Source organism: Rhineura floridana, chromosome 6, assembly GCF_030035675.1.
Source record: "Rhineura floridana isolate rRhiFlo1 chromosome 6, rRhiFlo1.hap2, whole genome shotgun sequence".
Taxonomy (NCBI): Eukaryota; Metazoa; Chordata; class Lepidosauria; order Squamata; family Rhineuridae; genus Rhineura; species Rhineura floridana.
The window spans coordinates 42,065,504-42,082,897 of record NC_084485.1 but is presented as its reverse complement, the minus strand read 5'-3'; the positions used below and the strand labels follow the sequence as shown (position 1 = coordinate 42,082,897).

At 44.2% G+C, this 17,394-nt stretch overlaps 1 long non-coding RNA gene and 1 pseudogene across 1 annotated transcript in view; both read left to right on the top strand.

The window, feature by feature from the left end:
• The first annotated feature begins 5,290 nt into the window (after positions 1–5,290).
• Positions 5,291–17,394, top strand: part of LOC133386616 (uncharacterized) — a 38,782-nt gene continuing 26,678 nt past the window's right edge. The window contains exon 1 of the long non-coding RNA XR_009763214.1: positions 5,291–5,354. This is a non-coding gene — a long non-coding RNA (uncharacterized LOC133386616). The remainder of the gene's footprint in view (positions 5,355–17,394) is intronic.
• Positions 10,758–10,876, top strand: LOC133388261 (5S ribosomal RNA; annotated as a pseudogene).

The following is a 17,394-nucleotide window of genomic DNA, read 5'->3' as shown; positions in this document are numbered from 1 at the left end:
GGGTAAAAAAGAAGATCCGGGGAATTACAGGCCGGTCCGTCTGACTTCAATACCGGGAAAGATATTAGAACAGATAATAAAGAGTCCGTTGGCAACTATCTAGATGACAATGCTGTGATTAGTAGGAGCCAGCATAGGTTTGTCAAGAAAAAATCCTGTCAAACTAATCTCATCTCTTTTTTTGATTGGGTCACTAGCTTAGTAGATGGTGGAAATGCTGTAGATGTCATCTATCTAGATTTCAGCAAAGCGTTTGACAAAGTCCCCCACGACCTTTTGATTAGCAAACTGGTCAAATGCGGACTAGATGGAAATACTGTCAGGTGGATTCACAACTGGTTGGAAAACCGTACTCAAAGAGTGGTCGTCGGTGGCTCTGCTTCGGACTGGAAGGAGGTTTTGAATGGAGTGCCACAGGGTTCTGTCCTGGGGCCGATACTCTTCAACATTTTTATCAATGACTTAGATGATGGGGTGGAGGGAAGCCTTATGAAGTTTGCAGATGATACGAAACTGGGAGGGATAGCTAACACAATTGAAGACAGGAATAAAATCCAAAGGGACCTGGATAGACTAGAAAATTGGGCTGAAATTAATAAAATGAAATTCGATAAAGACAAATGCAAGATTCTGCATTTAGGCCACAAAAACAAAATGCACGGGTACAGGATGGGAAATACCCGGCTTAGCAGTAGTGCGTGTGAGAAGGACCTTGGAATTGTAGTGGATCGCAAGTTGAACATGACCCAGCAGTGTGATGCTGCAGCAAAAAAGGCAAACACGGTTTTGGGCTGCATAAACAGAGCTATAGTTTCCAGGTTGAGGGAAGTAATAGTCCCACTATATTCTGCATTAGTCAGGCCTCATCTGGAATACTGCGTTCAGTTCTGGGCACCTCATTTTAAGAAAGATATAGACAAGTTAGAGCGGGTTCAGAAGAGGGCGATGAGGATGATAGCCAGTATGGAGAACAAGTCTTATGAGGAAAGGTTGAAGGAACTTCAAGGCTGCCCTTGAAGATGGTTCGGAAACTGCAGCTCGTGCAGAATGCAGCGGCCAGACTGATAACTGGGACCAGGCGGTCCGAACATATAACACCAATTCTGGCCCGCTTGCACTGGTTGCCTATATGTTTCCGGGCTCGATTCAAGGTGCTGGTCTTAACCTATAAAGCCTTGCATGGCACGGGGCCACAATACCTGATGGAATGTCTCTCCCGATACGAACCTACCTGTACACTGCGCTCAACATCGAAGGCCCTCCGCCGGGTGCCTACTCAGAGAGAAGCCCGGAAGGTGACAACAAGAAAAAGGGCCTTCTCAGTGGTGGCCCCCGAACTATGGAATATTCTTCCTGATGAGGTACGCCTGGCGCCAACATTACTATCTTTTTGGCGTCAGGTAAAAACCTTCCTCTTCTCCCAGGCATTTTAGTTTTTTAGCTTTTAGCATCTTAATATTTTAGTATTTCAGCTTTTAATATTTAATATGCATTTGTATGTGTATACATATGCTTTAATTTTTGATATCATTAGTGTATGTTTAAATTGGTTGATATGTGGTTTTAATTGTGTATCAGATGTTTTATTTGTTGTGAACTGCTCAGAGAGCTTCGGCTATGGGGCGGTATATAAATTGAATTAATAAATAAATAATAAATTAATAATAAACTTGGCATGTTCAGTCTGGTGAAGAGAAGGCTGAGGGGTGACATGATTGCACTCTTTAAGTACCTGAAGGGCTGTCACATAGAGGAGGGTACAGATTTGTTCTCTGCTGCCCCAGAGGGTAGGACTAGGTCTAATGGTTTTAAGTTGCAGGAGCGTAGATTCAGATTGGATATTAGAAGGAACTTCTTGACAGTAAGGGCAGTTCGGCAATGGAACCGACTGCCTAGGGAGGTGGTGGGATCCCCTTCGCTGGATGTCTTCAAGCAGAGGCTGGACAGCTATCTGCGGGAGATGCTCTAGCTGTGGATTTCCTGCTGTGAGCAAGGCTCCTACAAGGCCCCTTCCAACTCTATGATTCTATGATTATTTCTGGTAGGATTTATCACGGAAAATTGTGCTAATCTTGAATTCCAGAGCTAGCTTGCACATCGTGTGAAATATCAAATATAACGTGCAGATTACCAGGTAAGAAATTGTCAGAATAACAGAATAAAGTGCAGTGTGAAAGCAGCCGGGGTTGCAAACAGATTTTTTCCAGAAGCAATTAACACAGGAATCAGCACTACACTTCCACTAGTTTTCCAGAAGTGACTTCTACATTGCGTCAAAGATCAAATAAAATGCAGAAAATATCAGGTGAGGAAGCTTCAGTAAAATGGAATATGCTGCTGCCTGAATGCAGCCCATGTTGGCAACTCCTGTCCTAATTCCTAATCACTCTCTGTTCCTGCAGCTACTCTGTCTTACAGTTGCTGCCTGGTCACGTGCCCTCTCTTTGGTGCTATCAGCACTACACGTTTAAAGCAGTATCACACCACTTTGAACAGGCATGGCTTCCCCCTAAGCATCTTGAGAACTGTATTTTGTTAAGGGTAATGGGAATTGTTAGCTGACTCCTATTTCCGCTCACAAAATTACAATTCCCAGAGTTCCCTGGGAAAAGGGATTGATTGTTAAACCACCTGGTAATTGTAGCTCTGGACAAGAGGCGACTGTAAGGACAGAATATGGAGAAACAGATTGGTTCCCAATAGAAAAGGGTGTGAGACAAGGGTGTATTTTATCATCCTATTTGTTTAATCTATACACAGAACATATCATATGGAAAGTGGGATTGGACCAAGATGAAGGAGGTGTGAAAATTGGAGGGAGAAACATCAATAATTTAAGATATGCAGACGATACAATACTCTTAGCAGAAATCAGTAATGATTTGAAACAAATGCTGATGAAAGTTAAAGAGGAAAGCACAAAAGCAAGACTACAGCTGAATGTCAAAAAGACTAAAGTAATGACAACAGAAGATTTATGTAGCTTTAAAGTTGACAATGAGGACATTGAACTTGTCAAGGATTATCAGTACCTTGGCACAGTCATTGACCAAAATGGAGACAATAGTCAAGAAATCAGAAGAAGGCTGGGACTAGGGAGGGCAGCTGTGAGAGAACTAGAAAAGGTCCTCAAATGCTGCAAAGATGTATCACTGAACACTAAAGTCAGGGTCATTCAGACCATGGTATTTCTGATCTCTACGTATGGATGTCAAAGTTGGACAGTGAAAAAAGCGGATAAGAGAAAAATCAACTCATTTGAAATGTGGTGCTGGAGGAGAGCTTTGCGCATTCCATGGACTGCGAAAAAGACAAATAATTGGGTGTTAGAACAAATTAAACCAGAACTGTCACTAGATGCTAAAATGATGAAACTGAGGTTATCATACTTTGGACACATCATAAGAAGACATGATTCACTAGAAAAGACAATAATGCTGGGAAAATAGAAGGGAGTAGAAAAAGAGGAAGGCCAAACAAGAGATGGATTGATTCCATAAAGGAAGCCACAGACCTGAACTTACAAGATCTGAACAGGGTGGTTCATGACAGATGCTCTTGGAGGTCACTGATTCATAGGGTCGCCATAAGTCGTAATCAACTTGAAGGCACATAACAACAACAACAGCTCTCAGCACCCTTAACAAACTGCAATTTGTTTAAACTACTGTTTAAAGAGGTATGATACTGCTCTAAATGTATAGTGTGGATGGGTCCTTAATGAGCAAGCGCAGTAAGAAGGGACAGCAGCCTCTGCTCTCTTTGCCCTCTCCCTCTGGCCCAGCCATGGAGATTGGTCATAGAAGAAGAATGGATTTATTATTTATTTATTACATTTATACCCCGCCTTTCTTTCCATGATAGAAACCTAAGGCGGCTTACTTATGGTTCCCAGGCAGTCTCCCATCCAGGCACTGACTACACCTGACCCTTCTTAGCTTCAGCAGGGAGCTGGCTTTATGTGCCTAGTGCAATTTGCCTTAGGACCCCCTAAAACCTGGAACTGGCATGGGTTATATGGCTTTTGTTTTAGTACTTTGATTGATGTATCCAAAGTTAACATAGGAGGCAGGGCCTGGTACATGCAAATTACCTTCTCTCCAGTGGTTAAAATTCTATTTCTAACGATATACAGTTCACTAACTTCCTCATTTATATTATCCAATTTTTAATTGCCATAGTATTCTTAACACTTCTTGAGCAGGGCACCTTAGGAAACATCCAACCTCGCAAAAGCCCAAACATTGGAGGCCTTATGGACTTTTTTTCTTTGTTGATGTTTTAGTTCTCTGAAGAAGTTGGCAGTTGTCCAAAATATGTGCCCTTTGCAACCATTCTAGCTTCTGTCTCCAATTCTAGTGCATCATATTATGATTATAACACATATGGTACCACCAGTTGATAAAACTGCTCCTGTGAGTCACAAGCAGGGCTTTGCAAAGTGCCCAATTAAAACAACACCAGACATTATACTGGTAATCATTAGAGCTTTGCTTCCAGACCTGTTTTGTGTTTAAAATAAATCACCCCATGTGCACATATGTTATTTTTTAAAAAGGGCGTATGATAAAATAAGCAACGGTTTGTGTGAAATAAAAGTAAAATAAATTAGATTCAGTGACACATTATGGACGATTCCTTAAAGATAGTCTACTCTAACTGTCTAGAACAGCTGGGCATTTTAAATTTCTTGATATATTTTCATTTATATCTAGAGTTCCACACTGGAGACTGGTTCATTAGAGTGAAAGGGGCACTGCCCCACCAACCTCAGTCTGTTGTAAGGCATCAGCTACTTCCCATGTATCTGTCTCCATACTTACAACCTGTCCAGAAGTTGGTAATGGCTGTTAGCTTCCTCTTTTTTAATTTCAGTATTGCCCTTGTAGGGAGGAGGATGGGGACAAAATTAAAATTAGTTGGCTCTGCCTGTCATTGGCTCTAGCTCCATCTACTGTTGGCTTCTCTGTCTTCAGCCCTACCAGTCCTAATGGGTACCAGCCACCACTTGAGCTCCTGTATAGGAAATTTCATTCTCCAGCTTCTTGAAAGAACCTGATACATTCTACAACAACAACAATAACACCAGAGGAGCCCTGAAGAAACTGCACATTTCCATCTTTGGTTTTGAGGACTCAAGGTCGGAGAACCACAGCTTTCTCCATGTTGCCAGAGGCCATGGCTCCTAAAACAGACTGGGCCCCTTTAAGATTAGAAATACTATTCATCAGGGGTGGAGCTAGCAGCTCAGAGGATGCTGCAGTCCCAATTTAAGGCTCACTCTGGGATTGCTGCTTGTTGGAAAAGCATTCAAACTTGTCAGGCTGTCTAGAGTCTGCTCAGATCTATTCAGGGTACTACCCTATTTTTTTTTGGCCTTTAGGACTTTGACCTTTGCTTTGCCTGACCTTGCCTTGTTGAAACCTGACTTGGAACTGGGACAAGCAATACATGACCTGGTGTTCTTTGGCTCTGTGCTTAGGCAGGGTTGCTGATAGATGGGTAGAAAGGGTTTGTTTTGCCCAAGGCTGCCAGGTGCCCCAGACTTAGCTTTCATTAAAAAAATTAGTTCCCAAGTGCTCTAGATCAAGAGATGTACACCAAAATGTCAGCTGCTGCTCCCACAACTTCTGTTAAATGAGTTGGTAGCTGGCTGCTCCAATCCCTGTCCTTTGAGGTTTTTAGCCAATAAGTGAAATCAGAGTTTTGATTGATAAGGAATTTGTTATCTCCAGGCAATAACTAGAACCCCATACAAGTCCTGAAAATAGCTGCCTTCTCCTGCTTGTCTGCACATCACATAAGTTAAGTATGTTTATAATATTCAGCAGCAGCCATGTGTGCCTGCCTGTTCACTTCCTCATGCTTAAAGTATTTGTGTGTTGACATGTTTTGTGGGTTTTTGGTATTTTGCTGTAAAATATCAGAACTGTGGAATGTTGCAGTTAAAGCAATGGGCGGGCTGCCTTTGTGTATGTTTTTCCCTTTCACTGCATGGTTTGTGAATATAACATACTGTATTTGCACCTTGCTCTTCTTCCTGGGCCCTTCCCACCTTTTATCCTACCAACAACCCTGTGAGACAGGTTAGGCTGAGAGTTGGTTCAGTCAAGCTACACAAGTTTTTTTTTAGCTGCTCCTACATTTTTAATGTTACTTTAATGTTTTAAATGTTATTTAATAGTTACATGATTATAGCAAAATGCCTTGCGAGGGCAGGAACAATGAAAGGCAGGTTAAAAAATTGTTAAACAAATTCTTAAACCAAGACTGTGGATTCAAAATAACTGTTCATGTTGGTAATATATGTACATAAGCACCAGTTCTTACTAACAGATTATGGGGAGGATGTGGGGGGCAATCTACATAGCGTGTACCAGGTCTAGGAAATCCTGTTGGCATCCCTGTGCCTAGGTCAAGCTCCCATCGGGGCTAGGACACTGTGCCCCAGTTAGGACCACTGTCTGGGACAGACCAGGTAGCTGAGAATTGCCTTCCCTCAAGGACAGCTCAACTGCAAGTCTTCTCAATGTAGGCTTTCCAATCAGGCTGTAGAACTGGACATGGTTTTCAGTTTCTTATTTCCTGCACTGTGCTGGATCTAATAGTGGCAGCAGCAGTGGCCAGCAGTGTGGACTTCTCATGTATTAGCTCAGCTCCACCTTTCCTCTTTTCCATTAAAGTCCATTTCATTCCCATCAAGGGAACACTTGGTTCCCTGCAAGGGAAGAGGACCATCACCGCCCAGGGAGGGAGAGCCATCTGCCTGCTTTGCTGCTGCTGCTGCTTGGCCAACATCTCTGCTCTCTCCTTCTTGGGCTCCTGCTCTGCACGTGGGCACCTTGCAGGACCAAGCCCCAGGTGGCGCTTTTCCCGGGAAGAAGAACGGTTTGAGAGCTGCATTGGTGCGCATGGAGCACGGGACTGTGGTTGTTGTGTAGACCTGAATGGAATGAGTGGATGTTTGTATGACTGTATGTTGTGAGTGTGTGTGTATTTTTATTTTATTTTAATTTTATTTTATTATGTGCCTGGGTGGGACGATAGGGTATTGGGAGGGGGGACCAGAGGGGGCCCCTGTTAGCGTAGTGACGGGTAATGGGAGGTATGGCGTTGTGAGGAGGACATGCCGGTTGAGGGGAACTCGGCCCAGACAATTGGTGGCTGTACCGTGTTCCGGTCCTCCCCACATCCACAGGATTGCTGGTAGTTCTATCAGCCAACTCTCGGATCTCCAGTTGCTGCTTCTTAATGCCAGATCGGTAAATAATAAAGCTTCCCTCATCCATGATTTAATTGTGGATGAGGCAGCCGATCTGGCGTTTATTACTGAGACATGGGTGAGCGATCTGGGAGGCATTAATCTCTCCCAGCTGTGCCCACCTGGGTACTCGGTTCAGCATCTGGGTAGATCCGAGGGTCGGGGAGGGGGAATCGCTGTGGTCTATAGAAGTTCCATCCCTCTCATTAGGCACCCTATCCAGGTAGCTAATGGTCTGGAGTGTCTCCATATTACGTTGGGTCAGCGAGACAGACTGGGAATACTGTTGGTGTACCATCCACCCTGCTGCCCAACAGCCTCCCTAACTGAGCTGACGGAGGTGGTCTCGGGTTTGGTGTTGCGATCCCCCAAATTTATGGTATTGGGGGATCTCAACATTCATGCCGAGACCGCTTTGTCTGGGGCGGCTCAGGACTTCATGGCCTCCATGACAGCCATGGGGCTGTCTCAATTTGTTACTGGCCCTACGCATATTTCGGGGCACACTCTAGACTTAATTTTTGCTACTGGAGCAGGGGATGGTGATCTGGGAGTGAGGGATTTTACATCTATTCCTCTGTCATGGACAGATCATCACCTATTGAGGTGTAGGCTCACAATGTTTTCTCCCCTCTGCAAGGGTGGAGGACCAATTAAGATGGTCCGCCCCCGGAGACTGATGGATCCTGAGGGTTTTCAGAAGGCTCTGGGGAGCTTTACGGCTGATAAAACTGACGCTCCTGTCAAAACCCTGGTCAATCTGTGGAATACGGAAATGACCTGGGCAGTTGACACGATCGCCCCAGTGCGCCCTCTCCTCTGCAGAGCTCAATTGGCTCCGTGGTTTACCCCGGAGCTAAGAGTGATGAAGCAAGAAAGGAGACGGCTTGAGTGCAAATGGAGACGAACTCCCGACGGCTGTGGTCTTGCACTTGTGAAGATCTCTACCAAGCTCTATGTGAAGGCGGTGAGGGCAGCGAAGAAGCAGTACTTTGCTGCCTCCATTCAGTCATCTTCTAACCGCCCAGCGGAACTTTATAAGGTTGTTCGGGGACTTTTGCACTCTGGTCCTCAGAACGCAATAATACCATCAATAGCCCGCTGTAATGAGTTTGCGAGACACTTCCAAGATAAGATCACAAACATCCGCCGGGACCTTGACTCCAATATTGTAGCAGTTGAGCCTAATGAGGTGTCCGGAGCACAGTCCTGTCCTGTTTTATTGGATGAATTTCAGTTGGTTCAGCTCGAGGACGTGGACAAGGTGCTTGGACAGGTGCGGGCGACCACTTCTGCTCTGGATCCTTGCCCCTCATGGCTAATAAAAGCTAGCAGGAACGGAACAGCCGGATGGGCCAAGGAGGTGATCAATGCCTCTTTACGAGAGGGAGTGGTACCACCCTGCCTGAAACAGGCGGTGGTGAGACCGCTCCTAAAGAAACCCTCCTTGGACCCTGAAAATCTTGACAACTATAGACCGGTAGCAAATGTTCCGTTCCTGGGCAAGGTTTTAGAGCATGTGGTCGCTCACCAGCCCCAGGCTCTCTTGGATGAAACTGATTATCTGGATCCATGTCAATCGGGCTTTTGGCCGGGGTTTGGTACAGAAACAGCCTTGGTTGCCCTGTATGATGACCTCTGTCGGGAGAAAGACAGAGGGAGTGTAACTCTGTTGGTTCTCCTTGATCTCTCAGCGGCTTTTGATACCATCGACCATGGTATCCTTCTGGGACGTCTTGCGGACTTAGGAGTTGGAGGCACTGCTTGGCGGTGGCTGTGCTCCTACCTCAAGAATCGTCTCCAGAAGTTGGTGCTTGGGGAGCATTACTCGAGTCCCTGGATACTCCAATATGGGGTCCCACATGGTTCAGTTCTGTCCCCCATGCTCTTTAATATCTATATGAAGCCGCTGGGTGAGGTCATTAGGAGATTTGGAGTGCGTTTCCAGCAATATGCTGATGATACGCAGCTCTACTTCTCCTTTTCATCTTCTTCAGGTGAGGCTGTTAATGTACTAAACCACTGCCTGGCCGTGATAATGGACTGGATGAGAGCTAATAAACTGAGACTCAATCCTGACAAGACTGAGATGCTGTTGGTGGGGGGGCTCTCTGCCCAGATGGTTGATGTCCGACCTGCCCTAGATGGGGTTACACTCCCCCTAAAGGAGCAGGTGCGTAGTTTGGGGGTCTTATTAGATCCGCTCCTGTCACTGGAGGCTCAAGTAGCCTCGGTGGCACGGAATGCGTTCTACCAGCTTCGGCTGGTAGCCCAACTACGACCCTATCTGGATAGGGAGAACCTTGCCACAGTTATCCATGCTCTGGTAACCTCTAGATTGGACTACTGTAATGCACTCTACGTAGGGTTACCTCTGAAGACGGTTCGGAAACTTCAGCTGGTGCAGAATGCTGCGGCCAGAGTTCTTACTGGGACAAAAAATTTGATCATATAACACCTGTCCTGGACCAGCTGCACTGGCTACCAATATGTTTCCGGGCCAGATTCAAAGTGTTGGTTCTTACCTATAAAGCCCTTAACGGCATCAGACCGCAATACCTGGCGGAACGCCTCTCCCGCTATGTACCTACCCGGTCGCTGCGCTCGATGTCGAAGGCCCTTCTCCATGTCCCAACGCATAGGGAGGCATGGAGAACGATAACTAGAGCTAGGGCCTTCTCAGTGGTGGCCCCCGAACTATGGAACGCCCTCCCTGATGAGATACGCCTGGCGCCTTCTTTGTTATCTTTTCGGCGCCAGGTAAAGACCTACCTCTTCGCCCAGGCATTTAAAAAATTTTAAAATTTGAATTTAAAATTGAAAATTTTTAATTATGTTTTATTGTGTATTGTATTTACATCCACTTGTATTTTAACCTGTTTTATTATGCTGTACACCGCCCTGGGAGCTTATTGCTATAGGGCGGTCTAAAAATGTAATAAAATAAATAAATAAAATAAATAAATTACCTGCCTAAGCTCAAAGAATGCTCTGACACTGCTTGAAGCTAAGTAGGCCTGAATACTAACAGTACCTGGATAAATCCTATAGACTCTTCTTTACGTTCTTTCCCCAAGGAAAGGAAAGGCAGGATAGAAAACAGTAGTACATAACAATTTTGCTGTTTGCCCATACTAAAGGTGAACTTTCAAGGATAAGCCATAATGTGTGGAAGCAGTTGTGCATTTATTACCCCAATTATAAATCCCTGGCTGCTCTGGCAAATGTAATTTGGGCAACCTCCTTTTGAGAAGGATGCTTAGTACATGGCCTGCAGCTACACAAGTCCTTTTACTCAGAAATGAGCACAGCCTCCCTCTGATCCAGATTAGAAGTGCAGTGATTGGAGAGGGGAGGTTTAAACCTTCCATTCCTAAATTGTAATCCCCCTCCAAAAAAAACCTCCCCCCTGTGTGCCAGTTAGTGATATATTTTTAGGCAACTACAGTGGTGTCAATGGGAGCTTTAATTTTTTTTTACTATACTAACTGCTGTGCTCTACGGCCATACTACTCTGAACACACCCAATCTTGTCTGATCTCAGAAGCTAAGCAGGGTCAGGCCTGGTTAGTACTTGGATGGGAGACTGCCTGGGAATACCAGGTGCTGTAGGCTTAGAGGAAGGCAATGGTAAACCACCTCTCTGAATACCTCTTACCATGAAAACCCCAAGAATATATTCAAAAAAGAGTCATAGGGTCACCATAAGTCATAATCAGCTTGAAGGCATGTAACAACAACTGCTGTGCTGGGGGTGTTTTGGAGGTTAGTTTGGAGCTGGCAAGAGAAAGATTAAACTTCCCCTCCCTGCACAATATGGTTATGAATTGACAAAGAGTGTTGTATAGACAAGGAGGTGTAGGTGGCATTCACAGATTATATCTCTCAAATGCTATATTTAGGGTCTGTGGAGGAACTTCTAATGTTAAAGTCCATCCATGCTGCATAAGAGGATGGGCTTAGTTAAGTGAATGAATGCTGTACCTGTAGTAGAAAGCCGTGAACTCTCTAACAAAAAGTCATTCTTTCTATATTAGATCATTGTGCATAGGGAGGACAAGCCTAGGCATGTCTCCTGTGCACAAGCCTAGCGGGAGCCTAGCAGGCACACTTCTGTTGTCTGCACTAAGGGAGAGGCAGGTAGACTAGCAGCAGTGTATATCTGTGTAGCAGTTAAGCAGATAGGGAAGGAGGGCTCAGTCAGAACCCTAAATGCAACAATACAGCGACTAGTACGTAGGGACAAAGAGAACTATTACAATAGTTACTGTATATAAATAGAAGAGGAGAAGGGTAGAACAAGAGCCCTGTTCCAAAAGATTAGAGAAATGAAAGGAAAATGTAAACCAAGAGTAGGGATGTTGAATATCACTGGCTGACCGAGATGAAATAAAAGGAAGATGGAAGCAATACATTGAAGAATTCTATAAAAGAGATGCCAGGATGACAGATTCATTCATGGAGGAACCATATGATGAAGAACCAAAAATTTTGGAATGTGAGATGAAACCTGCTCTTAAAATACTTGGAAGAAACAAATCACCAGGATAGATGGAATACAAATAGAGTTGCTACAAGCTACTGAGACTGAATCTGTCCAAAGTTTGACAAAAATCTGTCAAGAAATATGGAAAACTAAACAATGGCCCACAGACCGGAAGCGTTCCATATACATCCCAATTCCAAAGAAAGGGGATCCCAGGGAATGCAGTAATTATTGAACTATTGCCTTAATATCCTGTTGTAGCAAAAATGCTACAAGTTCTCCCAGGTGGAGAATAATAACACACACGCAGGTAAAATCGAGTTCAAGGCTCCTTATTTATTTACTGCAGTAAAGGCAAACCATACACTTCACACAAGGGGTGAGGCACGAGAGAGCCCCGAGCCCCACAAAACAGGGATTTTTATACCCTTTACAAAACAAGCTGGTTAATTTTACACCCATCGTTTATTATGCTCTGCTTAATCAATAGTATAGTTACTCTTTCCTAAGTTCAAACGGTTAATCCTTACTTTTGCAAGCGTATGTTAAACAGTGGGTCACAGTCCACTGACCATGCTTATTTAAAATACAAGCCTTAAGCTTTTAAGCAAACAGACAGATACAAGCAGTATTTAGGCAAACAGGCAATACTGTGACCTTTAGATTTTTCAAACTGCACATATCCCATGCAAGTAAAGTAATGCTCAAGATTCTACAACAAGGGCTCTTACCATATATGGAGCAAAAAATGCCAGACGTTCAAGCTGGATTTAGAAAGGGAAGAGGCACCAGAGATCATATTGCAAACATACGTTGGATAATGGAGCAGAGCAAGAGATTTCAGAAGAAAATCACCCTGTGCTTTATAGATTACAACAAAGCCTTTGATTGTGTAGATCATGGAAAAAATGGAATGTTTTAAAAGAAATGAGGGTGCCACAGCATCTGATTGTCCTGATGTGGAACCTATACAGAGGCTACTGTATGGACAGAATATGGAGAAACCAATTGGTTCCACATTGGAAAGTGTGTGAGATGGGTGCATTTTATCAACCTATTTATTTAATCTATACACAGAACATACCATACGGAAAGCAGGATTGGACCAAGATGAAGGAGGTGTGAAAACTGGAGGGAGAAATATCAATAATTTAAGATATGCAGATGATACCGTACTACTAGTAGAAACCAGTAGTGATTTGAAACGAATGCTGATGAAAGTTAGAGGAAAGCACAAAGCAGGACTACAGCTGAATGTCAAAAAGACTAAAGTAATGACAACAGAGGATTTATGTAACTTTACAGTTGACAATGAGGACATTGAACTTGTCAAGGATTATCAATACCTTGGCACAGTCATTAACAAAACAGAGACAATAGTCAAGAAATCAGAAGACGTCTAGGACTGGGTAGGGCAGCTGTGAGAGAACTAGAAAAGGTCCTCAAATGCAAAGATGTATCACTGAACACAAAAGTCAGGATCATTCAGACCATGGTATTTCTGATCTCTATGCATGGATGTGAAACTTGGACAGTGAAAAAAGCGGGTAAGAAAAAAATCAACTCATTTGAAATGTGGTGTTGGAGGAGAGCTTTGCGCATACCATGGACTGTGAAAAAGACAAATAATTGGGTGTTAGAACAAATTAAACCAGAACTGTCACTAGAAGCTAAAATGATGAAACTGAGGTTATCATACTTTGGACACATCATGAGAAGACATGATTCACAAGAAAAGACAATAATGCTGGGGAAAACAGAAGGGAGTAGAAAAAGAGGAAGGCCAAACAAGAGATGGATTGATTCCATAAAGGAAGCCACAGACCTGAACTTAGATCTGAACAAGGTGGTTCATGACAGATGCTCTTGGAGGTCACTGATTCATAGGGTTACCATAAGTCGTAGTCGACTTGGGGGCACATAACAACAACTGGTGCTACTTGCATCCCTTTGTAATTTGCATGGTTCACATGACGTTGCAGGCAAGCAGAAGCTATAACACAATTTCCCCCTTTAAATCCGTATCAACCCAATCCAATTATAATGCAAAAAGGAAAGGCAAAACTGTCTCAGCTTCACTGTACTCCTCCGTGTAGGTGCTTTGCTTTGATGTTTTTTAGTGGGTGGGCTCTCTTATGTCCCATCACCCTCTCCCTCTCTCCCTGCCACTCACAAAAGCTGCCGTGGCCAATGCCTACTTTACCTTTCACTCACTCCCCCCTCTAATCAGTTTCATATAGTTTTGTATCAATTGCACCCCAATGCTCTCCAGGCTTTAGCTAGGAGAGCCATGCAACTGACAAGAAACAATGAAACTGACAAAAAAAACCCTCCCCTTCTCCATTAGCAATATAGATACTCTGGAGGGAGTAAACATGTAAAATTGGGGGGGCGGGGCCACAAGGAAACAGTGATACTAAACCTTTCCAGAGAAACGCCTATTTGTGTGAAAGGAAAACAGCAGATTGGAAGCTACCATTGAGCAAGAAGTGTTGACCTTGAAAAGCTATTGGGATGGTAAATGCAGCTTCTTTAGTATGAAATTAGGCTCCCATGTGGATAAACTCAGAGAGACACCTGGTCAAAGACACAGACAGAGAGATAGCAGGGATCAGAACAGAACAGCAGAGAGGCATAGTGGCCAAGGCCCAGGAGTGACCAGAGAGAGGGAGAGACATCACCCTGCATAGCTACAGCATTCTACCCAGGCTGTGAGTGGCAAACAGCTGCCCCCAGGGGATCGCCTAAAAACTGCTGTCAAGAAACATAAGATATTTTATGCTTATTTCTATGTGAATGTTCACCAATAAACACTACTAGACTCCTTACCTCTTGGTGTTCGTAATGTTCTAATTGGGGTTCATAAACTAATTGCCTCCAACCAATGAACTGGCAGTCACCCCTGGCAAAAGGGGTAGCACCCTGCAACATTACAGGTTATGATACAGATTCCCCCCCCCATGGTTACTTTTAAGAAAAAAGAAGGGGCATATTTCATCCATACCAATTTCCAGTAGCGGCTGGCAGGGCTGCATGGGTGAGGCTGTGTTGTTCTCCTGGCTCCCTAACATCATGTGTTCCTGACAGTTAATGAGAGGGGGAGGGGCAAGACAGTAGGAAGCTCAGCACGGTGTGGCACAGCAGCGGAGCCAATGTGCTGCTCCCAACTCTGTGCCCGCACCACACTGAGATTCTTGCTGCCTCACCCTCTCAGTACCGAGCAATGAGATGGGCTATGTAGTGACTTAGATGGACTCCCTTTATTTTGCTTGCCTATTGCCTGACAAAAGGGTATTTGTTTGGAAGCTATATGGGCTTGTGCTGGCAGGAGAAACTGAACCCCTGTTTGTGAGGAATTTAAGTATTTGTGGCTATAAGGTGTCACTTGGGGCTATTGTGGTCCTGCTTGCTGCATCAGGCTAATCTGCACTGGGCAAGACACTGTGAACTCATCCAATTTGTGCAATGTATGTGCCCTACATACTGGGGTGGGTGTGTTTTCATGATGTTGATGCCATCACTATACATTGACTGGTGGGTTTTGTGCATCTGTAACGTGGGGCAAATGCAAAGATGTATCACTGAACACAGAAGTCAGGATCATTCAGACCATGGTATTCCTGATCTCTATGGATGGATGTGAAAGTTGGACAGTGAAAAAAGCGGATAGGAGAAAAATCAACTCATTTGAAATATGGTGATGGAGGAGAGCTTTGAGGACACCATGGACCACGAAAAAGACAAATACTTGGGTGTTAGAACAAATTAAACCAGAACTATGACTAGAAGCTAAAATGATGAAACTGAAGTTATCATACTTTGGACACATCATGAGAAGACATGATTCACTAGAAAAGACAATAATGTTGGGAAAAACAGAAGGGAGTAGAAAAAGAAGAAGGCCAAACGAGATGGATTGATTCCATAAAGGAAGCAACAAACCTGAACTTACAAGAGATGAACAGGGTGGTTTATGACAGATGCTATTGGAGGTCGCTGATTCATAGGGTCGCCATAAGTCGTAATCAACTTGAAGGCACATAACAACAACAAATGTAGAACTATAAATACCAAGTGATATCTTGGTTGGTGGGTATCAGTAGAGTTACCAGGGATTTTGTGTGGGTGCTCACTCCATTTCAGCTGAATAGCTTATTCTGTGACCCTCCTGAAATCAGATATATTTCTTTTTTTTCCCAAAACAAACATTAAAAAAGAAAGAACCAAGGGACTTCAATAAACGTAACCTCTTTGATTTGTGTTATTGTCACATTCCTGAGACCTTAGAGAAAGCAATGTGGGAGAAGGGGAAAAATAGTACTGAGCAGTTTTGATGCACTGATAATTTATTATCTAACAATCTCTTGCCTGCTTTTCTCTTCCCAGTGCTCTCATTATTTGTATATAGCTTAATGCCCTGTAGTTAGCAGCAGGGTTGCAGTAATATTGCTGAGCTAATCCTCTTTTTCAGTGCTACAGATCCAGGGCAGGCAAATGTGAAAGCCCTGGGGCTGTCAAGAGGCTGAAAAGATTGAATCCTTCTCTTTATCAGGGCATGCAGCTTCTTGAATTCGGAGGCAGATGGAGCTTGTAGGATCAATAGCAGTGATTACAACTGCATTTGCTCAAGGGGAGCCTGGATGCTGGCCAGGGGTGTCATGACCATGACCGGTTGCTATCTATGCACATACCTTTTCTGAGCTCTTGCAACAGGCTGCATAGGCCTCCTTATCATGGCTGGGAGCTGCTGATTGCTCACTCATCCCCTCCCCTCCCCCAGACAGGGGATCTATGTGATCTTCTGACTTGTGGTGTGGGATTTGATGGGGATGCTGCTGGTGTGGGGTCATCAGCACAGCATATCATCATACAGAGGGGAAGTGTGGAATGGATCCTAAAGAACCAACTAATTCTGGAACTGCACCCATTAGGTGAGGCAAGATAGCTACAAAATCCCCTTGAACCAACAGAAGGCAATGATACACGGGAGAGGTGGATTTCCATCAGTAAGGTGATGATACCTTGTGCTGGGAGTAGGTGACTGTTGGTGAAGCTCTTATACAGTGACACACTGCTTGGTTGTCCTCCTTGCACAGGCAGAGTTGGGGTGTGGCAAGAGAAGGCTTTAGTTTTAATCCTATGCTTGCTCCTCAGGCCTTGCTTCCTTCTGCACTGGTGTAACATTGCAGTGACAGAAGGGATGGCATAACGTTTAAATGCTCCTGTTGGTCTAATGGATTGCCCCAGACAGTGATCTCTACAGCAGGGGACAGCATTCTGACTATCCCAGGAGCCAATCGCAACACGGCACTGGGAGTGTGTAAGCTCCAGCAAAGTGATATAGATTACATATCAAGATTTATTGCATGGACTACATTTTTGGCCTTGTATCAAGGGAACTATAGGAGCTCATGAAAGAATCACGTTGCTGGGGGGGCCGAAGGCGGACTTTGGTCAAAGAGCAGACACCCAAAAGCCAAGGATAACACAGAATAACAATGGCAGATGAATAACTTCTCTTCTCAGAGCCCTCCTAGCACAAACATCTACTGAAGATCCCAATTCGACTTCGGCAATTTGAGATGCAAGGAAAAAGCACCTCACACAAGTAAGAAATGGAAAAGTTCCCACCAGGTATGGGGAGACC